Source organism: Gymnoscopelus braueri, assembly GCF_963280865.1.
Source record: "Gymnoscopelus braueri genome assembly, chromosome: 20".
Classification (NCBI taxonomy): domain Eukaryota; kingdom Metazoa; phylum Chordata; class Actinopteri; order Myctophiformes; family Myctophidae; genus Gymnoscopelus; species Gymnoscopelus braueri.
Genome location: NC_137622.1, coordinates 32513694 through 32540177, shown reverse-complemented (window position 1 = coordinate 32540177; position 26484 = coordinate 32513694). Strand labels below are relative to the sequence as shown.

Below are 26484 nucleotides of genomic sequence, written 5' to 3'. Positions count from 1 at the left end.
TAAGGTAAATGGTATCAACCCATACCGAGGTTGCATGTGGTGTTTATTTTTATTTTTCAAAATCTTGCCCCCCTTGTTGACTGAGGCTAAAATCGCCTTGTGAGACACATCAGTGATATCTTCATACACCAACTTAATAATCACTCAGTCATTCTCATTTGTTCTTATTTATTTAAACCACCAATTCAGCATGACAAAGACGTGCGTCCCTGTGTGCCCTTGTGTGGGAGTTCTGTATGGATATTTACAACTGTTTACTGCTGTCCATTAAGCAGATACCAATAAAGAAATGCAGTGGTTCACAACATTCTTACAGGATGAAAGGTATATTAAGTAATTAAGTGTAGAATAAATGCATCTATTTTTATCGCTTTCTCTCTCCTTCCCTCTCTCCTCACGGCTCGTCTCCGTGCAAAGAAAACTGGCACTTTTCCCAATCTTCATATTTATTTTTTTATCTACCATGTTGAACATTGTGTTATTTGGTTGAATACGGATGGATTTTGATTGAAACGGGAGGAGCAGGTGCCATGCTGCTGAAATTCACATCTTCCTCCTGTAGCCCAATATCTCCTCATGTCCAAGAGATATCTGTGATCTTGACATGCAACTTAATATTCACATGCTCATTCGCCGTTAGGTTATTTTTTAAACTGCCTATTGAAGCCAGTAGCGGTGCCAGGAATTACATTTCGTACAGGCAAGCAACGTTTTGATACATCCTTTCTAATGTGTGCATTGCCTCTCTGTAAATAAACGTCAAACACTAGAGTAGTGATGCTTTTTGCCCTCATATGTAGCCCCACATAGTAGGCCTAATCAGGGTGCCCAGGTACGCATAAGACGGCAGAACTTATTCTCTATAATGGTGAGTACCGACCCAATTTATGCATGTCCATGTCGTTCATCATGATTGACCATGAACAGTCTCGCTCCTCACCACTGGTCTTTGGAGACAACGTTTTGTTTTAATTATTATGAATAGGAATAATTTAGAAGGAAAGTTAAGAGTTTTTTGTGATAGGCTATATGGCAAATTGGCCGATGATGGCAACACACACTCATCATAATATGTATAATGGCCCATTTAATTAATAAATGTTTTCACTCTCAATGCAGAGTCTCTCAGAAATGTCACCTAAATTGTTGAATGTGAGTGTTATGACAGTTGTGAACCTGCATAGGTAGGCGCGCATCTTTTGCGCTCTGTATTTAGGAAAGAAATATTCACGCTTTGTGTTAAAGTTATCAGCTTTTGGCTGGTCTTAATGCAGAGTGCAAGCTCTGTGTGTAAGATAACATTTTGCTACTCTGATAACACCAGACCACACCTCATTTTAAGACCAACACACCCATGATTGCTAATCATTTGGTATTTAGACAAATGACACATACGTCTGAAGAACCTGTGTTCTCGTTAGTGCCGCGCTGTGCCGGGAGGAAGATAGGGCCCTTGGGAGTCTTTGGTGTAAACATTTGACTTCTTTGCATTTAAGGAATCCAGCTGTTCTGAAGGCATTGGCAAGAAATGAGGGAAGTCTGTAATGGTGGTTTTTGTTTTTATTTTCTTAGCATCATGCTGTGAATTTAGATGGAACTTCCTCTCTGTTTGGAGTGTGTGCTTTCGCAACAAACTCACACGCACTAACGCACGCACGCACACACACAAAATACTAAGCTGCCATATCGAAGCTGAGCCTGAGCATGATATAAAGCTGAGACATAATACTGTAGATTCTGCATGACAAAAAGCCTTTCTCTTTAATGTCTGTAACCTCGCCACTGCAGGATGCCAATGGTATCATCACTATTGATTTATACAGCAGAGAATAAATCATCAGCATGAATTCTGTGACTTGGTTGAAATGCTGAAACATTCTTTGAAACGAGGCTGCACAAATTTGGCACAAAAGTGCATAGTCAAATGTCCTCTGCTGCTCCGAGAGGGGTGAATGCGATGAGGGTCGAGCTCAGGGGTGAAAATGTGAGCATGCATGATCTGTGCAGGTGTGTGAGGTGTGCCCTGATGACTTTGGTTGGAGATAATTTACCTGCTGTTGTATGAACACACACACAAAAAGGCTACGTAATAACTGTGTCAGGTGCCATATCATTGCCATTGCTTTCAGATGACCCCCGCAGCCCTGCACCCCACGCTGTGAGGGAAGTGCATGCAGCATCGGCAGACAGATGGCTAAGAGGCCGGTAGAGTTAGAAAGATAAAGATGGCAAAAGAAGGGGCGCGAGTGAGAGAGCGAGAGGGGGGGTGGATGGATGACTGTATTCTCAGTGGTGAGTGTGTGTGTGCGTGCGTGTACACACGCACGCGCATGCCCGATGCTTACAGTATGCGACTGGCTGGCACCTGATGGAAAATAATGTTTGTTGTTTGTTTTGGTGGGGTGAGAGGGAGACGGTCTACACATGCTTGTTTGTGTATTTGCATGTATGCACAAAGTGGTGGAGGGAGAAAGAAGCTCCTTTGTGCGCACACGCGTGTGTGTAACTGTGTGTGAAAGGAACTGAGCATGTGTGTGCTTGAGCAAGGCGTGCTACTCTAAAGGATTTCAGAGCAGCGCTCAGTGGTCATCGCTATAGCAACTCCCTTTTCCCTTCTCGCAAGGACACAAGGAGCACGCTGTATGTAATTAAATTGTGGCATGGGAGACGGCGAAGCTATTTAAATTAAAGTTAATGTCCTAATTACATCTTATGATTTGAAATGCAACAGAAGGGAGGGGTGTTTAATTAGGACGAGAGACGTCCCAGTCTGTACTATCCGGGGGGAATGCTCTTTGGAAAATGAAAGCAAATAAATAAAGCGAATAGATGTTGGTGGAATGTATTAAAGGCAATCCTCATTCACCCCTTTACCTTCTCTCTCTCCACCTGCTCTCTCATTTGTTTCTTTCTGTTTCTCTTTCTTACGTACACACTTTTTCCCTCTGCCTTTTTTTCACTAACACACACACACACACACACACACCCCCACACACACACACACACACACACACACACACACACACACACACACACACACACACACACACACACAGCTGCCCTCTGTCCTCTGTCCTTCAGTCAGTGTGTTAGCCACTGATGCCAGGACTTGGGTGATGCCGGCTTCAATTGACAGATTAGGGTGCTCTTCACAATGTGAACATGACAAGGCATTTTTCAGTGTTTTCCGCCTGGGGGTAGAGAAGAGTTTTGGAGTTCAATTTTCATGAGAGCAAAAGCCTGACATTTCACAGCTGTGAATGCGGAATAGGGCCCTGTGGGGAGTTGCCAGGCAATGAGAGGCTGCAGTCACATTGCAGTGTGTGTTGTATTTTCCACAGAAAAGCTCCCTCACTAGCTTTATTGGGGTCTTTGATTTGAGCTATAGCTGCTCATCAAATATGAATGCCGGTCCCCCTCCTGCTGTAGAATTGGATTTATGATTGGAAAATTTACGCTAATTTACAGCTTTCTCGTTTACTCTCTTCGGAATGTGAGACCAGTACTTAGCTCCTGGCGAATTGATTAAAGGACAAGCGTCCTCTATCAGGGGAAAGTGCATCACCGCAGTTGGGTGTGAATGAAACATTGAAAATAAAATATTCTTATGTTATCTTTCTGTAATTGCTTCTGAATGTTTCACTCCCAGGCAGTCCACGCGATCAATTCCACCAGTGAGTTCAGTTTCTCTGCTCTCTAGTCTCAATCTTGTCACGTTGGCTTGTAATAGGAATGAGTGGGTGAATTTAAATTACATTCTCATGTCAGAGTGCTCACAAGATAAAGCTCCATCCTGTAATGGAAGTGCATTATTGGGCAACATAAATACATTATTGGAGCATAATGAGTGCATTTATAATCGCACAAGAAAATTACACATATAATGGTGCACATGTTATAATAAATCTACTTTGTGTTAGTTGAAAGCATTTGGCTGGTAAAAAAAAAAAAAAAGACCTTTAAAGGTTTACTCTTTTTTTCTTCTTTTTTTTACAATAAAACAATATAGTAAACTTACGATCAATCAAAGTGGTTTAAATGGTGTATTTATATAGCAGCATTCGCACACACGTTGACACACAAAAGGCGGAGGAAACGAGGCACCAGGCTTAGTCCTAATCAAGGACACTTCGACATGCAGACATGAGGAGCTGGGGATCCAACCAGGAACCTTCTGATTCCAAGATGAACACAACTTGGTTGAGATTTGCTGTGTTTCAATCGGTGAGAACAGACGATATGGATTTTGGAGCGTAATTACAACGCATACATGTCTCATTTTAAAACCGAAGGTTAAAGAGCTTAATATAATAACAATAATAAAAAAGCTTTGGGTCCTCACGGGTCCATATGGGTTCATCCATTTCAAATGGACCGACCGAGAACCGTGGCAATTGAAACGGATCCGACCCGTGCCCTACGGACAAGTCAATATTTTGGCCCCTTCACGGTTCTTGGTTTGGGGCTCGGGTCTTGGGCTACCCTCTACTGCACACCCGCGAGTCATCTGCGACGCACACGACAAGTTTGAGGTCAATGGGTGGGACGGTGCCCAAGCTATACTCGCCCAGGACAGACACACACACACACAGACAAAGGTTTCGTGAATTTTTATATACATTCCCACAACCATGAGAAGTTGACGTTTAAGCTGTTTGAGCAAAGCTATGTGTGCTAATAACACAACCTGGATTCGAACATTGCACGTGTCAATCTGCGTGCTAGTGCTATGAAGATGATATCCTAAGCGCCCTCCCGCTCATAAAATGCAGTGTGGACACAGGCCGTAAATAAGTTTGCAGTGTGTGTGTGTGTTGTGGCGTTCTCTGTGTAGTAGTGTCTGGCCAGCGGCTATGATCCCATAGGCTGCAGGGCTGTAACCATGACGACAGATCCCATAGCCCGTTAACACAGAAACGCTAATAAACAGCTTAAACTTTGGGAAAGTGAAAACAGGCGTTGTGGTTGTGTGCATACTGTATATGTCAATGCCTGCATGTGTGCAAGAGTTCAGATCAATTGCTCAAGACACTGAGGAGAACCATGCGCAACAGACAGGTTATGAGTGACTGACTGACAGAGGTTTTGTTATTATATAGTAGGATATACTGTATATAGATAGCACCTCTGTGTCTACTATACTTCGGATCAGTTCCCTCAAGCAACGTTCTGTTTTCTGTGGTATCATATGGGAAAACAACAACCCTACAGTCAGTTCCAGTGAATTCATTGTTACAAGTTGTCACTTTGTATTTCCTGGCTCTCGCCCCCATTTTCCATTTTAAGCACAAGTTTTGCCACCAGGTGACCCGGCTAATGAGCAACTCCATTGCACTCAAGTGTGCAGTATGCCGCAAAAAAAGGAAAAATAAATAAGTAAGGGGAAAGGAAAAAAAAAATACACAGCGCTGCCCGAAGCTGTGAGAATGTAAGTTAAGTGCTGACCTTGGTCGCCTAATGGCTCTAAATAGCATCGGTATGTCAGTGTGGTCCAGTGAAGGGCAGCTCCAGGCTGACTGTAATGGCTAGAGCACAGGTTTTCAAAGTGGGGTCTGCGGCTGCGACCAGGGGGTGCCCCCTGGTTTTTTAATTAATCATTTAGTAAAAGGGTTCCCAAACTTTTCAGGCCGCGACACCCCAAAATAATCATATTTGAACTGGGGACCACCCAAAATAATCATATTTGAACTGGGGGACCCCCCACCCTGACAAGCACTTTACATTACATTTAGTTTCACTCGGTTCCACAGATTGTGAAAATAGCCAAACTACAAACTCAAGGCGTTGTGAGCTTTTAGATTGGCTATTTTCACAATGTTTGCCTCTTTCTTACGTAATATTTGACAATTTGGTATTAAAAAGGTCTTAAAAGTCATTACATTGTAACTTTAGAAATGTTGGTTTGTTTACTGTTGAGTGAGAAAACAATGTTGCACATTAAGCTAATCATCACTGATTTAGTATACTGTCATGTTGTAATCAAATTGCTCTTTCACCTACATTTGTGTGCTGACATATTGTTTAATGACTCATAGTACATAAGTATGTCAGTTACTGCTCATCACATCCTCTTGTCATATTGCTATCTGTATCCTTTGTACTGTCAGCTCTGTACCCAGCTGAGATGTCTTTGGTTACATCATGATCTTTACTGTAATGTGTTATAATTTAATCATGTTCCAGATAACAGAGGGTACAGTATATATACACAGTGTGTGTATATATACATAGTATATGTATATAAAGTGGAGGGGTGAGAGGGATCAATCCTTGTAACAGAGATCACTGTTCCAAGGATTAAGAAGGATGGAGCTACGACGCAGGCATGTGGCTCGCCGCTACTTACCTTCTCTGTTGGGGGTGAATTCTAACATTCAGAGTCCTCCCAGTTGTATTTGCTAGTGGTAAATGCCTCGGTTGGCCATCGCTTCAATCCTACTACTGCTTCTTCTTTGTACGAGAAAGTGCTTGTGTGGTCTGAGTCCCACCCCCTCATTCACCCCTCAGTGCATGGCAGGACTGAGCTCTGCAGCGACTTCCACAGGCCACAGATTGAGCAAACAACGTGAACGACATGATCAGCTGTGACAGTGCAGAAAAGGCTTAGATAGCCTGCGTGGAAAAAAGCAGAACCAAAACACAGCACAATGATCTGCTCTTCCCCCAATGCTATCCTCACTGAACACTGAACAGCTTGTGTTTTATTGAGCCAGTGGACAGTGTGAGTCCATTTTTACGCCCTACGAGTTTACTCTTAAAGTGCGAGGGAGCACTGGGCTACTTGGAGGAGCAGTCAAGGCCCAGATTTGCTTTCTTTACCACTTTGTTGCTACAAACTGGTGTTCGCAACATGTTGTGAGCTTGTAGATTGTCTATTTTTGCTAGTTCTGAAAAATGCATTCAACATCCTTTCATACAGGCTGCCAGGCAGCCGGAAGGAAAGACCCACCACTCAAGACTGGAAAGATGGTGCCCCGCTCCATTGGTTCGGATGATGACACCGTATAAAAGATGAGGCTTATGAGAAATTCCAGATGTGAAATCTTAATCAAGATGAAGGCATTTCCTCCTCAGTAAAAGCCAATGAGGTGGCGGCATGCATGTGATTTACAGGATTGTAGACTCCACAATCCATCTTGTTCGCCCATGCATTAGGTATTAAAAGCGAGCCACCACTCGCAAGCCGTGCCCTTTTATTCGTCAATAAAGAGCTCGAGATTGCGTCATGTAAATGAGATGAGCTGAGTCCATTGACAGGAATCGAGCGAGGCCGTGATTGAGTGGCCGTCAGGTGCAGACTTTTAGTGCAATATTGCTGCTTCCTCTTGCCGTGCCTAATAGACCTGGTCACAACAAACAGCACTTTTAAAATCAACAGTGACACACACTGTTGATTTTTATTTTTATTTCTTTTCATTTGCAGAACAAAGCACCATCGGCGGTTGAATCCTCCCAAACAAGTTTTAGTGTGACGGCTTCGTTTGCCGACCAAGCGGTTTAGTTGAAGTGTGTGGGCATCTGTAGAATCAGTTTTGCCTCTATGCCAATGCTCAGCCGGGCTTGGTTGTATTTGGGACATTGATGAATAGGAATGTGGAGAAGACATTGCTTTTCCCCATCTGAAGGCATTGTCTGTGTCATTGGGTTTTCAAAGTGTTTTATCAGCAGAGCGCAAAATGGGTGTGCAAAATTAGCTGGGCAGGCTGTATGGAATTGGCAGCGGAAGAAGTCTATTCTTCTCAGGATGTCTGGCTCAGGGATGTGGGATTTTAACCATTCTTACTCTGCTTGCTATGTATTTCATATTTAAATGAAAGTGGTCTATTGATGTGGATCTTATGGGTCTTCGGTGCTAGAAGGGGCATTTCATGTGTTCTGCCTCTTGCACTTCTTGCTGACATTAGAGGACTGATGTGTGGCTCCTACTGTAGGCGTCAGGAGTTGCCTATGTGAAATACACGTGAGATAAGATATCTACAGATAGTCAACCATGGTAATCAACTACATACAGTTGTACATATATACTGTAAGTAGTTGTGTTCGCCCCTATCTGTGTATCTGTCTGTCTGTAGAAAATAATACACATTGTCAGACTTGAAATAATGACTCAAGTAGTAGCCTTCCGGACCAGGATATCAGTAATCCTGCTAGTGTTTCAGTAGCATCCTGCTAGTGTTTCAGTAGCGCGAGTGTCAGAAATACAGCTTGTAGTGACAGCACGCTCGAGCATGGATGTACGCTTGAGGCTGGTTGAAAAGGAGAGTACAAAGATACAAGGATTCGTCAGTGATGTCACTGTCATTCGGAAGTGTTTCAGACTCAATGTAGGCTGCATAGCGGTGTATCAAAGACTTTATGCGAGTGCAGCGTTATTCCTTTTTACACCTTCATTCTGTGAAGATTGGCCAGTAGTCGCCGTGATTTTTGTAATTTTTATATATATATATTTTTTTATCCCACGATTTTGTAACCCTTATTTTTCACCCGGTGCCAATTTTCTAAATGATCCTGGGCACTACACTCCCCTCACCAGCCTAGGGAGGCCAGGGCAGAGCTCATGCCTCCTTCAATGCATGAGAGCCAACTGACCTTCTTGTCACCTGACAGGGGGGAGTTTCCCTGGTTGGACGTAGCGCGTGGAAGGAACACGTTATTCCAACCAGTTCCCTTCCCCTCCATCAGGCGCCCCGGCTGTCATGGGGGAGGCGTTATAGTGACCAGGATTACTACATGTTTTTGTGAGGGTATTAACTACCCTGAGAGACACAGGGAGAACATGCAAACTCCACACAGAGTGGGCCCTTTCGCCAACCCCACCTAGGGTATGGGTGCTGATGACGCGGAGGAGAAGACACGCCCACAGCTTCCCCGGCGGGAATCGAACCAGGACCTTATAGCTGTGAGGCGACATGATTGACAGTTCTTCCTTTGTTCTTCCTTGTGTCCAACTTCTTCCTTGACTAAGAAGTCCTTCCAACTTCTTAGTCCATGGGCTAAGACCCCAAAATTAACAAATCTGTACTATCTGGTGGGCAAATTCTAGTTGTGATTTTTTTATCCATGATTATGTTTTAATATGATAGACCTTGCTGACTGGTAGCTTATTTGTGTTTTCACCTCTTAAAGCGCTTTCCCTGGAAATCATCTTTATTTTTTTTTATGCTTTTATTTTATAAGCTCCTATCTCATGTTTGAAGTAATGTGTCTAATACAGTGGTATTTAAGCTGCCATTGGTAGATTTTCATGTTTAAGTCATTGCAAAGGTAACAACACTTCCTATGCATTTCATGTAATGCAATTAATATAATGCATTATAAACATACTTATATGCATTATAACTGTCTCACGACACTGTATAATTATATTTATACAAACTGCTATTTTGGCAAGGACCATAGTGTGTTATAACTCTCATAGTTGTAAAACATAATAATTTTATAGTTTATTGTACTGACTCCTATAATGCATTATAGAGTGATTATAAGTCGCTACAAGTGGTCAATGGGTGCTTTAACCTTTCTCCAGTGTTCGTTGCAATCCCCCTTCAATGTGTGTGTGTGTGTGTGTGTGTGTGTGTGCGTGTGCGTGTGTGATATGCCGTCTCTCGTCTAGTACATTTCTGATCTTGTGCTACATCATGAACAAACCATCTTTCTCAGCTCATAAGCTTGCCTTGAAGTTCAGCAATTTGAGGACACTACTTTTTCAAAATGAATATAGTTTTTTTTCAGCTGATTGCTGCAAGACCAATTCTGTTTTCCTCCACAATAGGCTTTTGATCCTATGACATTTTCTTCTTCGCTTCCACTGCTTGCAATTGACATTGGGTGGCCTTGAGTGGGCAATTTGATCTGCTGTGGTACATGGTAGTCTAAAACCTTTGATTTTGTATGATGTATTTTGAGCCAGCTACAATTTCAGCAGTGGGGAGGAAATCATAAATTCTCGACTTGATCGGATGAAAAACACATTGACAAGTTGTAAATTTGAAATACCCTAACCCTCTTGGGTGCATGCAATGTGCAACATCCAGTTGCCTTCTCTAGAAGCATGAATCAAAGTAGAACAGCCAGAAAGCTGAAAAAACATGTAGGCTTCAGAGAGAATCCAGGTAGACTTGGAACAGCTCTATGATGAGGGTAAATGAGAAATACTCAAAAAGCCCTGTGAGTGACTGTAAAATGCTCCTCAGGGCTTCTTCCGGTAGGTGAACCTCTGTTGTATGTTAACCCTTTAGTCAGAGAAGGAAGCCTTTCCAGGCAAGCCTCATCAATGCTTTGTAGACAAGCATGCTGCTGCTCTGTTGTTGTTCTTACTTCTTTCTGCCTTCTAATACATCAGTTACTGACCCTTCCGCGATAGCACAAGACTTCACACAGAGGTCCCTCAACCCTGCATCTTGGAATAATTTCCATAGAATAGAAAGTAGATTTGGTGTTACATTGACTTATAATGCTAAGTCTCAAAACAACAAAATGTGTATGCAGATTCAAACACATTGCTTTTATTACTTTTACAAATGCTTTAGTTGCCTTAGGTTAAGATTAAATATGATATTCACAGTTTGTGTGCCATTTGGAAACAATGAATACACTAATAGGAGGAAATAACAAATGTCCATTACATATGAAAAGCTACTCCTGTGGATAGGCTATCATATATTAATTTACTTGTATTGACCTTATAAGCTATTTAATATAGGTAAGATTTTGCCCAGTCAAATGGTACTGATATCTGGTCTGGCACATGGACTAACTATGCCAACCCTAACCCTAAGTTTAACCTCACAAAAACTATTGACTTTTTTTTTCTTTTTTTTCACACAGAACCAGAGATAACCAGACACTTCCTGGTTAACTTATTACTTTAAAATCCTGTAGCTCGGCTCCTGTGTACTTAATTTTTTTACTATGTATTTTTGGCCGACACATGTTATTTTCAAAGGCGTATCAAAGCGAACAGGAGTTCGCAATGAAATTTTTTTCTTCTTCTTGGAAGCACAGTGAAACCCTCTGTGATTAGCAACCATCAGGGGATCGATCATACTGGAGATAAATATTCTGTGACTACTTCAAAAGATAAGAACATAGAAAAATCGCTGGCAGTGGGTGCACGCAGCCAGAAATAAGTCTGGCAGTGAAAGAGTTAAGCTCACAAACATTATGCCTGACCTTAACCAAACACTAACGTAACAATTGTCGGTACATGCTTTGCAGTAATATTTGAGTATATATTTGAACTTGTGATCGTGGGAACGTGGAGCTAGTGTTTTTGCTCGATTTCTTTGCGAGTTCTCCGCGAGAGGTAGTTAGGCAATACAAGGCAGTAGGCAATTTACAGTAGCGCTGTCAATTAAATAATCAAGCCAATCGTCAACTTTGTGGTACAACTGCGCAATTGATTGTAAAAAAATATATTTGATTAGTAGGCATGGCTATCACTCAATGTTATATTTAACCTAAGACCCACCCTAGTTGCCTCTGATTGGCTTTATAGCAGAAAGGGGTGATGGAACAGCACACGCGAGATCAACTGACGTTGGCGCTAGGAGGGTCCTGCATTTTGAAATGTATTAGGCTATAACATGGTAATGTCATGTCTGTCCTAGCGATGACAACACACTACCTTTGCATTGATGTGTTCACTGTCCAATGATTTTGCACCATAATTATTTAATGATAGTCCTTAATTACAGCCCTTCTCCCCACTGCCCTGTGCCTTTTCATACACGTACTGTACAAAACACAAACAAATTGTCATCTTATGCCCCAGACAGACGGAGGGATAGGTGGAGGGAGGTATGGCATGCCTCCTGATTTGCTGAAGATTTGCGCTTTACTGAGCGCACTTTTCTTGTTGGCTATTACCATCATTAAAAATGTTGGCAATATCTGATACAGTCTGATACATCACATGATTATACGTTTGAATAGAAAGGAGGCTTTGTTGTTCTACAACCTTATTACACAAAAAGTAAGAGCAGTTTTATGTAAAGAGTGACAGAGACAGGTAGTTATTTTTCAGTGGTTGTGCTTGTTCCTTGCCAGGTGACAGTGGAATAATGTTCCCCTGGAGAGAGAATGATGACTTAAGCATTCAAGAGAGATACTGAACTGCCTGACTCACCACTCACAAGTTTTGGGCTTGAATAACCTCTGTGAAAGAAATCCAACTCCAGTTTGCTAGAATATTTATTTTCCCTTCTTCTTCATTTTCTTTTTTTCTTTTAATGGGAAAAGATGGAATAGTATTCCTGGTAATATTAGATTCTTCCTCCATGACCTTTGCATTTCTTTTGCATCGAGACAGTTATTTTCCATAATAACTGTGTATTATTATGTTAAGCTGTGACTTGGTGATGTGCTGTTCAAAAGCGGAACTTTGCTCTGAACTCTCCTCAATGCTATAACCTCCCTTATTTATGGTCTCCCTTTATTGCTGCCAATCGATCACCCCGGCCATTATTTCTGTCTGAAAATCAATGTGTCTATTGCATTTGTTTTCCTTTGTCTAACATTGTCTAATTTCATTGCCCAAATAAAAATCCATTGTGCTTCCTAAATATCATTCATTCTGAAATGTCACTTAGATAGAGTTTTGTGGTGGTGGTGGAGGTGGTGGGGGCCCATTTGAGCGTGGAAGCTTCTTAGGAAGCCTCTTTTTCTGTCAGCATAACTCAGACACACTAAGGCCCCACCACTGTGGCTCACACTGAACACCTTGGCATTTCAAGGACCCCAGTGTGGAGAAGAAGCCGAGGCGATGTGAGCGAGAGGGTTGTGGGGGGCGGGGTAGGAGGATGGGAGAGATAACCCCGGTGATTTGTGGAAAGAACACTGCCCACGAAATCTCCGGACATCAGTGCTTTAGTGGCAGCGTGCACAATGAGCACAAGGACAAGGTCAGCCAGCCTCCTTTTATCCTCAACCAGACTCCAGTAGCCTGACAGTTTGGGAAGGCTACTTTGATAAGGAGCGACTTTATTCAAATTCAATGTGACAGCCCTGATGGGATGAACGAGATGAATGGAAGCTGAAGGGAGTGACTGTTGATGTTACAAAGTAATAAAAGTGTTTGTGCATATATGTATTTGCGTGTGTGTGTGTGTGTGGGAGTCTGGTTGTAAAATATATATCAGGATGGCTTCACTCAGATTAATATGCCGCCTTTCGTATAGACTGACTTTGAAGCAGAGTCATTGTGCCTGACAGATGTGAGGCTCACACTCTATTTTTCACTGTGTTTGCTCACGGAGTGAGGGAGAAAAATGTTGCCTGTGGTACTGATGATGACAAGGGCCATTTTGATTGTAATGTCAGTCTCCCTACAGGGACATACAGAGTCATACAGCACGTTGACATTTGGCATTAATGGAATGCGGTAATGATGACACACTGTGTTATATGGAGCAACGGGAAAGGAATAGAAGCCAGAGAATTTAAAAAGACATTGTGTGGGGGAACGTCTCCACGGGGTTATGTGAATTAATACTGTATGTACATGTATTTGAACATCGAGCCAATGTGTATTTAACTGGGTTTTTCCATCTTGCTACTCGAAAGACATGGGTATAAAGCAAATTGTAATAAGTCTTGGAATATCTCTGCAGGGTGTTTTTCTTAAGTCCAGTGAGGTCATGGCTATCATGAATTGTTTGTTGCACTGTTGTTTGTCCAGTTGTTGGAGTGTTGAAACTTTAATGGACCACAATGGAAACAACAAGCCTTTGGCTTTTTTGTGTCTCATCCATTTGGCGTTTTTAACTCGTTGTACTGCTGTAAAAAAAAATCTATAAAATATTCAATCAATATTCAATGGTGAAAGACCACCATCAACAATAGTTTTTAATTAAAAGGTATGTATATTAATACCAGAGTTCTCCACATGTTAGCTACCTCGCTTTTAGTTTTTCCCGAAGATTGGTAGCTGTCCCCAGCCCACCCCTGTCCCCATCCAGGACAAAAATTCTAAATTTACTCTATCCACTTGGATCCATGTACTGCTAAGAAAACTGAGCATGTTGTATCCCATCGACCAGAACGAGACAACAATCTAGCAGAGTCAACAACAAAAACCCATTAGAACTAACATACTGGGTGATTATAAGACCAGATAGGAGGTCTGATAAATAAAGGATTTCTACTCCCGACTGGGGTGTGGAATGACACTGACCTACAGAGTAATAGACCTGGATGACCCCTAAAGGAGGAATCCTTTATGACCTCGGTCACCTCGCACAAAACCAACAGTAAAAAATGAAAGCCTTCCCATTGATTTCAACGCTGGAGTGATATGGGAAAGTCATAAAAAATGCAATTCCATCTCATGGCCTTTACAGCATAGGAATAAATAATCTTGACTCAAAGGAACTTGCCTGTGTCTGGGGTTTCGTGGCACAATGTATGATAAAGTAGGCCGGCATCATGTGATGTTAGTGCTTATGAAAAAACATTCTGAACACGTTAAACATGCATGTTAAGGAGCTTCGCATTTATGCAGAACGTAGTCGAGGCTGTGGCTTAGCTAGAGTCGGTTTGTGCAGTTTACCTCACAGGCAAAGGTAGCATGCAATGATGGTGAGCCGAACTTTGGAACAGTGCCTGAGGGCAACATCTAGATGGTTGGAGAAAGAATTGGCATGTTAAGACTTTGCGACCACTAGTTCACAAATCTGCACAGAAGTAAACACACCTCGGCATCATTGAGAATTGATAGGTGACAGACAGTAAAAAGAAGGAAGTGTGACCAGGTCAGGGGTTTGACCAAATTGCTGGCTGCGAGCTTAACGCGACACTGATGCTCTGTTAAAGTGGCATTCAATCTCTCTGTGTCAGAGGCACTTTTAATGCAGTTAAAAACACATTTAATGGTCATGTTTATGGGCCTCAGATTCCTCCAAGATGGAACGACTCAGGGTGCAATAACACAGGGTGTCATCATAATTATTCATGAGGAGCTGTTAAGGTTTGTGGCTGGGTTGCCCAAATGGAGAAGGGGGGGGGGGGGACGGCAACGCTGTTTCAGATGGGGTCTATCATCAGTGCCCCTTCAGTTGCATCATGGCGGTTCAGATAGGGCTCATTACCAGAGAAGATGACCTACAAGCTATCCCAGCACTTAACCCTCTGGAGACCCCTGCATCCAGACGTGCGTGGCTGAAAACTTTACGTCTGACTGGGCCCATGTGCAGCGTGTAATGTCTTCCCATTTTGGAGAGAGAAATGATCATAGTTCATGCATGAGTGTTGTTATGCCTTCAGTCGAGCTTGACCCAGCTGTGCTCGGTCAAGGTGCTCCCAGAGGCGTGTGGTATGGAGACACCGGCAGAGGCATACTGCAGAGAGATGCAGTATGTGAGGTTAATTCATTTAAATTATGCCATCTTTTGGCCAGGTCTTGCTTGAAAAAGAGATCATCCATGTCCAACGTGTCCCCTAGGCTTAGGCAATCCTTGCTAATCTCATAGTGTGATTCATGGCCATAAAAAATCGGTGATGCACGATTCGTTCGCCAGGGGGCAACGGGAGTAGGAGGGGTTGGGGGTGTCATATACGGTGGAGCTTTACCATGCATGAGGTTAGAGGAATTACGGTAATTGGGGTTGCGGAAGGGATTGCATGTGTTTTGAGACAGAGTTGGACCTGTGGCTTGCTGTGATGGAGAGATTTATGTCCGATTTAGAGCTAATATGTTATTGACAGAGTGTAATAAACTCACAAATATTGCAGTCAGTCTTTTTCTTTTTGGTGTTGAGGGTGAAATGCTCCTAGACCAGAGTTTGTAATGAGGTGTACTGTACCACCATTGTGCCACTATGTTTTGCTTCGCGGTCGCTATTGCATTATGTGCAACTCTCAGAAAAGATGTAACGGAAGCGATATGGCTGACTTACCTTAGCTACATTCGCTCCTTAAAAACAATTTTTAGTTCAGCTCCTCACCAAATAATTTAAAGTCAACTAATTTAGTAAACAATTTTAATTTGTCTTTTTGCTTCACCATAACAGATGTGCGTTTCTGTGCAGTGCAACAATTTGTGGCTTAGTGCCTTGCTTAGTGGCACTTCAGCCACACACTGTAGTTGTGTAACCACCCCGGATTTGAAATCCGCTCTCCCCCCCTGACCAAGGATGATAACCTGGCTGGGATTCAGGCAGAGCTGCTCCACGACAGGCGCACCATAGAACTAACAGTGGATAAGTTATTAGAGAGGCTTTTCGCCGACCCACCTCCAGGTGTGTACACGTGTCCCACACCGCCCACACACACACTGAGAGGCTCACAGCCTCTTATTTAACCTCCCCGGACAGCAGGGCCATGTGTGAGTATGAATAATGGAGGGAGGGTAGCTGCAAGGACACAGTAATGGAGAGCACACGCTTGGAGATGGGCACACGATGTGTCTTGCCACCTCTGCTGGGTTTGTGTCGTTATGCTATGGTGGGAGACTATTTATTATTGCTTCTACCCCCCCCACCGCACGCACGCACACACACACTGACAGTGCTTGACAACTAAGGTGAAGGAAAAAGATGACAATATCGGGTGTTGTAGCTATACTCTATTAACCAGAATGCACTACTACAGTATGTGAGATACATATGACAATGCAGTTGTGTTTTGCTATGTTATACACAGTAGGGCGTATGTCTTGATACGTCTTGTCTTCTGCAGGGTTTATTGTGTGGGGGCGGATTACTTACCTGTGTAGTTGGTTTTGATGTCACCCACGCGGTTGCCTATAATGATGTCTATATTTGTACAGCAGATTTCTTAACAACTTCGCAAAGTGCTGTAAAATGAAAGGAACTATATAACAATATCAAGACCATCGGCAAACATCGCTAACTTTTCACTGCTGACTACATTAAACCCCCGCACAGCAGAGCAGAATTGGCACCGGAATGAGTTTAAAAGAACTATTACCATAACAATACATATTTCCATGCAAATAACACCGCTGTGTGCTCCAGAGTCAGCTTAACATTCCAGTTAATATACCCGCTTATATTGTTTATGTCGACGAGAATCAAATTAACCCGTCAGAGTAGTGCTTATTGCACCAGTTCTGTCCAGTTGAGTTTGATTCAGGGACAACTAGGCAGATTTGTGTGTGTGTGGGTGTGCGTGTGTGCACGTGTGTGTGTGTGTGTGTGTGTGTGTGTGTGTGCGCGTGCCTGCATGTGTTGTGGAGGCCTCACTACCATAATGGTTAAGAAATACATTATTCCTTCAGCTGACTGCAGGGAAGCAGGGACCTGCCATGGGACTGCTGATGTGAGCTGAAATGAGTGAGAGTGACAGCGGGTCCTCCCTGTACCTCACTTCTCATTCCACACACTTTGGCCTAATGGGAAATGTTGGACCAAGACCGCCAGTTGCCACCATGTTCCTCTCTAACACTTTTACCCTTTGTCATGCTCTACCCCCAAACCCACCATCCAACTCCTGCTGTTCCCTTAATAACCCAGTCTGCGCTGAGCGAGGCAGATCATCTCTCGTTCTCTCTGTATGCTATGCCCTTGGCTCTTGCTTAAGACCTGAAGCCGATTCTACATGTCTCCTAAATCCCAACAGTACTCTGAAAAACTTATGTTTCTATATTTGCTCAATCTTTTTCATGTCAAGGACCCCCAAAATTATATGTATTTGGCCGCGGACCCCCATCTCAAAATATTTTGTTCCAGGGACCCCCCAGAAGCAAAGATTTGAGTTAAAAATGTTCGCTTTAAAAAATATATATATTCAAAGATTTGCACACATTTTCATGAATTCTCAAAAATAGCAGATCTACAAGCTCGTAGCGCGGCACTCGGTGCCGCGCTATGAGCTTGTATATCTGGTATTTTTGAATAGCCCAAAGTGTAAAATAATGCTTTTTTAGCTCAAATCTAAAAATGACACAGTTCCAGGTCTTAAAGGAGAGATCCGGACATTTTAAGTGTTATCTTTGATGTGTCGTTAGTCACTCACAGGGGAATCGCTGGAAAAACTCAACGCCACTTTCTACGTCGGTGAGTGACTAACGACACATCAAAGATAACACTTAAAATGTCCGGATCTCTCCTTTAATGGGTTAATCCCCAGGTCTGCTCTTTCTCTCGTTTTCGTTTTTTTTTTCTCTCCACAACTTTGTCTCGTATCACTCTTATTCTCCCTTTTCTCTCTATTGATCCGATGGTTTGCACTCCTGCTCCTTTGCTTTCTCTGTTTTTACAGTTTTTCTATCCTTTTCTGATCTTTTCCTCTTGCCCTCACACTTATGGCTGAATTACCACAGCAACACTCTGGCGCTGTACTTTTAAATTGTGCTGCCACTGGGAATGCAAGTTTTTAAAGTGTCAGTGTGGATACCCCTTAATTAGTCAATCGTGCGTGTGCACGCGTGTGTGTGTGTGTGTGTGTGCGCGTGCACGTGCGTGTGTATGTGTGCGTACGTGAGCTCTCACATTATGTGCTTTTGTTTGCCTATGATGTATGTGCTCTTTTGTGCACCTGTGCGTCTGTGATCATGCCAGCATTTGTGATCCTATCCTATCGGTGCCATGGTTCCTTTTCTGCCGTCCCCCAAATTCTTAATCCCCCAGTCCGCTGCAGCTGCTAAGATTGATTCAATTGAAGTCAAAGCCATATCACAGAACCCTCGTCAGAAGCTATTTCATGCATCTGGTACATTGTGGAGGCTTTTCTGAATGAGTGCACAGCCATTTCCAGTGACAAAATGCTTCATTATCAGGGCCAGCATGGAAGTGACAAGGGGGTTAACACTAGGGATGATGAATTGCGTGGCGTTGTTTAGAGAAGTGTACTCTCTCTCCTGCCGTCCCATTTAAAGTGACAAGCACTCTCTGTCTGCCTAGATGACTAAATGGTGGCACCTCTGTCCCCGGGAGGGCCTGGCGCAACGGGGAGGGGGAGGAGGTGGTGGATTGGGCCTGAGTGCTATTCACTGTCGAGGCAGCGCTCGGGGCCATGAGTGCAACCCCTCCATCCAACACACAGATACGAACACAAACACACACACACACACACACACACGAACACACGAACACACGAACACACACACACACACACACACACACACACACACACACAGAGTTACACACAAGACACACTAACACACTTTACACCTTGGGGGCAGATGTTTTGACAACCTAGCATCCTCTTTGAAAGGCAACATAGATGGGCACACTTTTAAATGGCTGCTGTTTGAGCCAGCTAAACGCTCAGGGTCAGTGGGTGGCCACGGGGGAGCCAAGAGGACAGCAGAGTGGAAGAGAATGTTTAGAGAATGCTGGCATTCGGTCATGTATGGGGGGGGGGGGGGGGGGGGGGGGGCTTAGAGCTGCACTCTAGTGTTGTATTATTCTTACTGTCCATCTCTAGCGCAGTCTGTGTCAACACTGTCGGTCGGGTAGACTTAAGCACCAAATGACTTCACATGGCCATATTCCAGTGTATTCTTTTTTATGCATTGACCTAATGGAAAGTAATGCACATTCATTTTATGACGTGTATTTATTACATTGTTGGGGGGGGGGGGGGGCAGTGGCTCAGGAGGTCCTGTAGGGGCAGTCACCTGGAAACCTGAATATTCAATGTGCGATAAAATCATGCCGTGGAGATATGTTTTAGCAGCAGCGGTTGTCAAGAAGGACCTAATCTGTTTAAAAAATTGCAGATTGAATTTAACTGTATTTGTCACCTTCTTGATGTATTTTTTAAAAGTCAGGTTTGGATCTAAAATGGATTCCAATTCCTCCCCCTCCAGAAACACCTTGGACCTGCTCTCTGTGGTTTGCTGAAAAACATGCATACCGGTTTTTTTTGCGCTATTTTGTTTAACAATAAACAATACATGTGTCTCTTAACCAGACTTGAACCTTGTTCAAAGCACTTGTGAGATAATATATTTTCTCAACAATAACAATAAGCATTCACCAAACGATTCTTGATGAAAAGCATGCTTGTTATTGCAGACATGGGGGAGTGGGACTCCATTTGAAGGTCGTCGTCAGAACTGTAGATGCTAGAATCCCAGTCAGACACTTTGACAGCCTGCAATTTCGCTTTGTGATGTCTTGTCGTCGTGATGTCTCGCTGTGATTGTCTTCTGTCTGTCGGTATTCTCTCTGTCTATATGTTAGCCATGAAGGTCTGTACACTCCATTACCCTCACCCATCTCTCACATTCTTTTCTTTCTTCTGTGTCTGGCTGTCTTTGTTATGTCCTCCACTTCCTGTTCCTCTTCACAGCATGCCCTTATCGTTCTCCATCTCTCCTACTCCCCACACCTCCTTTTAGAGGTCCTCATGGGAACCGAGTGAATATCATTTAACCTCTTAAGCCATGTTTTATAGGCTATTTTCAAACATTGTGAAAATTCTCCTTCTTTCCATCATGTCAGCTAGCTCTCTCCCTTTGCCTGTCATAGTGCCCAGATTTAAAGTTCCAACCTTCACCCCCACCCTCTTGCCCTTGCTCCTCTCCTGCTGCCTCTGACATTTCATTCCCCCTCTCTGTCTCCTTCGCCTTCGCTCAACATAAACATCCGGATTTGTTGTCCGCATATTTTATTTGGCACAAGTTTTACACCGTAAGCCCTTCCTGACGCAACCTTCCCCAATTTATCCGGGCTTGGGACCGGCGTTAAGCAGGCACTAAATTGTGAGTTCCCAGTGGTTGTTTAATGACTTTAGTCTCAGGATGCACTCCTCTAGCCTTTGTCTTCCCTAGACTCATCCACAAGGCAGTGGTTGCTTTTCTTTCAGGGCGGGCTCCCTTAGCCTTTGTCTTCCCTAGACTCATCCAACAAGGCAGTGGTTGCTTTTCTCTCACGGTGGGCTCCCTTAGCCTTTGTTGTCTTGCCAAACTTAAGCACAAGGTAGTGGTTGCTTTTTCCCTCTCTATCCTTTGTCTTCCCCCAACTTAAAGAGTTAATTGATACAAACCTGGCTCCAACCTCCTTCTCAGTTGTTTCCAGGTCTTTGGAGAGATCAAGGTACCCGAAACGAGTGTACAATCGGTCACTCAGTCAGTCCTTCAGTGCGGTCGTTATGCTGGGATCAAAGGCCCAGGCCAAACAAAGCAGAGCAGTATACCCAAACTCAGGTGTGCAAATGAATGAAATGCAAAGGAAAGGAAAGCAGCAAATGGAATAAATAGCAGAGGGGGAAAGAAGAGAATTTAGAGAGACAGCAGCACAGTGTGTATGATTTCTAGGCCTGACCTCGACTAAGTCGAATAGTCGACTGGTTAGTCGCGGGGGGTCCGAGTCGACTGCGTGTCTCTTAGTCGAATCTAGTCGTTTTTTTTTTTTTTTTTTTTTTTTTTTAAGGGCCAAAAATGTTTTTAATTGTTTTTTGGCCAAGTGTACACCAGCAACCACACGTAACTTCCACTTTATTCTTCTTATTCCTCGTCTTTGTATTGGTATTGTTTGTGTTGGAGCGCCTCAGTGCGGCTGCAGAGTTCATGTGCAACCTCTTCCAGAGAGAGATAGAGACACTAGAAACTCTGCTGGAGAGACAAAACAAACTGTGTAGACGTGGCCCTTTGAAATAAAATGTATTTTGTCCCTAAAAATTATTATTATTATTTTTTTCGACTGCCAGTCGACTATTGGCAATTAGTCGCCAATTAGATTCGACTAAACAAATCCTTAGTCGGGGACAGGCCTAATGATTTCGTGGCTAAAGCTGCTGTAAAAATTCAGCGTAGCGATAGTTCATGTAGGCACGGAAGGCAGGAGGTTTACATGCTAGCTCACTTTCCCCGGAAACCCCCCCCCCCCCATTAATTTGTTAACAAGCTAATTCATACGTACTCCCAGTACGTTCAACCTCACGTCATTCTCATTCGCTACAAAGCAACTCACTCACGCCCTCATTCCCACAGTGCAACTCAGGCGGTTCATTTAAGCAGCCCTCTGTTCTCTGTTCATTCTACGTGCCTAGCTGTCAAAGCCGGATGTACAGCTGTCAGTGTCAAAATTCCTCCACCTCCCCGGCCTCCTCCCTGAGGCATTAAGTTCTTATTGTTAATAGGATGATTCTGTGGATTGTACTGTGGTTCTATGGATTGTGCTATGATATGTGGTAGTTTAATTATGCATTGAAGGTTCAATGTTATGTTCACGTAATAACTGTATTTCATGCTCTGCTCGGAGGGTTTGTGATTTCAGGTCTGTGTCATGCTTGCGCAGGTCATCTGTAATATCACATGAGCAGATAGCCACACCGCCAAACTGCATGCAATATCATTGCAATAAATGGTAAATGGTTAATCCTGAGCTGAAGTGTCTAAATGAACCGGTATTCATTTAGACACTTAGCCAGTTAGAAAAGGGAGAGGCAGGCATCGGCTAATTCAAAGTTAACAGGTAAAAATAGGTAGTTTTACCTGAACTGAGGTCGCACAGAGCAGCAAGATCAACAAAGAGTTAACTTGGCACAGCAAAACAAGTTTGCAGCACGAGTGAGACCGCTGTCTGCAGTGAGCCACTTATCTACAGTGCAAAGCTGTATAGCCAATTAAAGCAGCAGCTGGGATGCTAAGGCTAATTTGGTTCATCTTTGGCAACCCTCAATTGATGTTACTGTACCATGTCGTTGTGTTCCGTCAGCAAAAGTGAAGCGAAAAGAGAGAGTTTAACTTTTTAATAATAAATAATAATAATAAACTTTATTTGTATAGCACCTTTCATGACATGAAATGCAGCTCAAAGTGCTTTACAGAGCAAGAATACAATTACAGTCTTAAAAAAAATCAACCAAGGAATCAGCTAAAAGCAAGAGTGAAGAAATAGGTCTTGAGCTGTGCTTTAAAGCTATCGACAGAGGCTGCCTGTTTTAGGTGTAATGGGAGTTTATTCCACGCTGTTGGTCCGTAGAAGCAGAATGCTGCTTCACCGTATTCTTTATAAGTCATTGTAGGCACCTCGAGCAGGTCAGCACTTGAAGACCTGAGGGGCCGGTTTGGAACATATCTCTCTAGGAGACGGAACATCTGGTTGTCTGATCTGAAATGAAAGCTCAGCTTGTCAGTCTCACTTGTGGGTAACCTTAACAGCAAGCAATCATTGAGAGAAGCTGTACTAAATTATACTATATTGATGATTACACTCAAATCACTCACTCACTCACTCACTCACTCACTCCAACCCAGTCACTATAATGCCGTGGAGTGGAAGTGTTGGGAGCAGGAAGATTAAGACCATTTCAGTTAAACACTTTCCTCAGGAATAATCCTTTATTGCTCCTGTGTTACTACAGATTATCTGTGCAAGCATGACACAGAATATCTGAGATCACAAACCCCCCAGAAGCTGAGCATAAGATACAGAGTTATTGCATATACCATGAACCCTTTAAGGGCTTTAAGTTAATATACAGATTAACATACGATACACAGAAACATAAAATCCACAGAACAAACATTCAAATATTGAGCCCTTCAAGCATAAGTTAAGATACACAGATATAACGTCATACAACCCACAGAATCATACATTTAACTTAAATGCCACAAGAGGATGCTGGGGAGGCGGAGGGATTTATTTTTTTAACCGAGAGCTGCAGGAATAGAGCTGAGACCAATAATGAGCATGAAGAGTGAACAGTGTTCTACTTAAATATACTGCATAAATTAACCATTTACATTGAGGCGTATGTGTTAGATGTTGGCGAATGGGAATGAAGGGAGATGAGGTTGAACGTGGAGAGACCATCTGACTTACGTGGGTGTATGCATTAACTTGTTAGCGAATGGGGGGGGGGTGAGTGTGTAGCAGCTACACTGTAGCCTGCCTGCCGTGCCTTCCTGAACTAACGCTGCGCTCGATATGTATGAAGAAAACGTCTATTTCCTCATATAAAAATATAATGTGAATTATGAATGCCACTTATGGCTCTGAAAATAGTTCAGCTCATTCTCTCACTGCCGGCTGCTAGCTGCCAGCTTTGCATTAAACTTTTATAGCTGTTTAGAACTGTTACGGAGTGGCCCCCCTGCCAACCTCTGCACTGCTCCCCAGATTGATTTGAAAACCTGACACAGCTCCTGACCGACCTGTTTGCTGACAAACCTTATCTCCTAATATACTGTAATTCCACTTTCCAAGACTTTTCTGGCAGCCATCTCGCGTCACAAACTGTCCGGTTGGGCCATATCAAAGCGGATTAGCCCAGCAGTGGTTAGGGCGCCGGGCACCTTGTGGTGTTGTTGAGGATTAGGGAGACGTCTCCTGTTCAGACCCCAGGCCAAGGGTGTTGTGGCAGTGTCTGGGGCAGCTAATGAAATCTAAGGCATGGCACATGAGAGTTGACTCTCATTGGCATTCGTGCCCCTGTTCCTTCCCACAAGCCGGCGCCTTCTAGGTTTGAGTGTGTTGTCTGCTGATAAAAAAAACTGCCCGTCAACCAGGCCAGAGGTTTGGCTGAGCCTACACACACACGCACACACACACACACACACACACACACACACACACACACACACACACACACACACACACACACACACACACACACACACACACACACACACACACACACACACACACACACACACACACACACAGGACTCAAAAGCTGTAACTTTACACTCCACGGCTCCCCTGGTTTTATTTCTCTAATTTTCTTAACGCCGCTTTTAATTGCGTCGCTCCCCCCGGGGGTCTAAATGTCGATGGGTTTGCAGCGGGGAGGTGCAGGAGGTCTGCCTCCTTGGCACGTCGCCCAGCACCAATAACGTATTAAACCACAAAAGAGAAGACAGCTGTTTAATGGTCTGCTCTGCCCTATTACTGTATCTCCTGCCGTGTCTGACCCTGTTCCCTGTGCCGTAGGTTTCACTCCTGTGTGAAGAGAATTCTCCCGCTGCTGCTGCTGTTGCTGCTGTTGCTGCTGGTGGTACCCCACATCCCAGCATCGTCTCCCTCCCCCCCCGGCCTTCTCCAACCCAGGGCAGCCACGGAAGCGTTGGCTGGATTTCACTGAGGCTTCGATCCTGCGGCTACGTCAATCACGTCTTCACCGCTGGGTAATTATTCCCTCCCACTGCTGCTTGGGTGCTTGGGATGAGTGACGCTGTGACAGTTGTGTGACTTATCCTAAGGTTTTTTTGAACAATCAACATGTTTTGGGGTAGCTGACTGTTGTGTGCAGAGTATTTGGTACACTACCCTTCCTCTTTGCCTGGCCTACTTGTTGTTAACTAGTTGTACGAACTCTTGTTTTATTTTTGTATTGTTTTATTGGATCTTGTTTAGTCGATACACATACATGCTCATTTGATTCTGCTATTTTGTCTCATCTGTTTAAGAAAGTAGGTAGCTGATATATTGCACTTTTACCTTAGCGCTAGGTATACTCTTGGTTGCTTGTTTTTGCAGGAAATGCACTTAAGACTTCTGGTGATTAGTAGTTTCGTTCCCTACCTATGTTGAATGCACTTATTGTAAGTCGCTTTGGATAAAAGCGTCTGCTAAATGACTGTAATGTAATGTAATGTAATGTAATGGAGACAATTTCTCCACTCAGGCATGCAATAGACCCCACCACACACACACACACACACACACACACACACACACACACACACACACACACACACACACACACACACACACACACACACACACACACACACACACACACACACACACACACACGCTGACACAAATGCTTGCGGACATGCCAGAGGGATCAGGAGGGGTCCCCCGGGGGCCTGATCAAAGCAGCAGTGCTGTTGTCTTTTTCCAAAGTCCATTGACTAGAAAGAGCTCCATTCAGGCTCCATGTGCCTTCGACTACAGAACCGTGGCAGACTTGCCAACAGTGTGCCAAAGTATCACTACCGCCCCAGTGAAGTTGAATGAAGGGCCAAGAAGCTCAGCATGCATTGTTTCAGAACTGTTGGCTCAGTCCAGGAGTGTACCAAGTACAGCCACAGATGTCCAATGTATTAAGGTGACCATACTGTACAATATCGTACGGTAACATTTCGATTGAATTTCCACATTGTTGCATAAATGTGGCAAAAATCATTCGTCATAAACGGTCATTCAGTGTGTGACAGGGTCAAGGACCGCTGTCCACAAGGCCATCCTGAAGGCTTGAAGGCTGCGACGGGGTTGTAGCAGTGAGATTTAGGTTGACAGATTGTTATACCAACACATACTGTAGGCTGCACAGGTTACTTAATTGTTTGTCTAACAGAATCTGCTGCTTTTAAGTTGGGCTCACACACTACATCATAATCGTAGAGATTATGACGCCCCTCCCGACAAGGAAGCGATTATATGCCCAGATTATCCTGTAGTGTGAGGTTGTTCAAAGATCCAAGATCGAGAACCAACCATCCAACCGAATTCACGCTGGTAAGCACCCTCCCTCGGGTCCTTAGTGATACGCACGCTGAGTTTGAAGTTAATCTCGAGATGCACTTAGAACAGATACACTCATATGCAGAGATGCATTTAT

The 26484-nt window shown here is 43.6% G+C and overlaps 1 protein-coding gene across 1 annotated transcript in view; it reads left to right on the top strand.

Annotated features, from left to right (window-relative positions):
- The window catches only part of drp2 (dystrophin related protein 2), a 180886-nt gene that overhangs the window by 19237 nt on the left and 135165 nt on the right, over nucleotides 1-26484 (top strand). Inside the window, exon 2 of the mRNA XM_080415251.1 lies at nucleotides 24849-25042. The gene's annotated coding sequence lies outside the window, so the exon portion shown is untranslated. The remainder of the gene's footprint in view (nucleotides 1-24848; nucleotides 25043-26484) is intronic.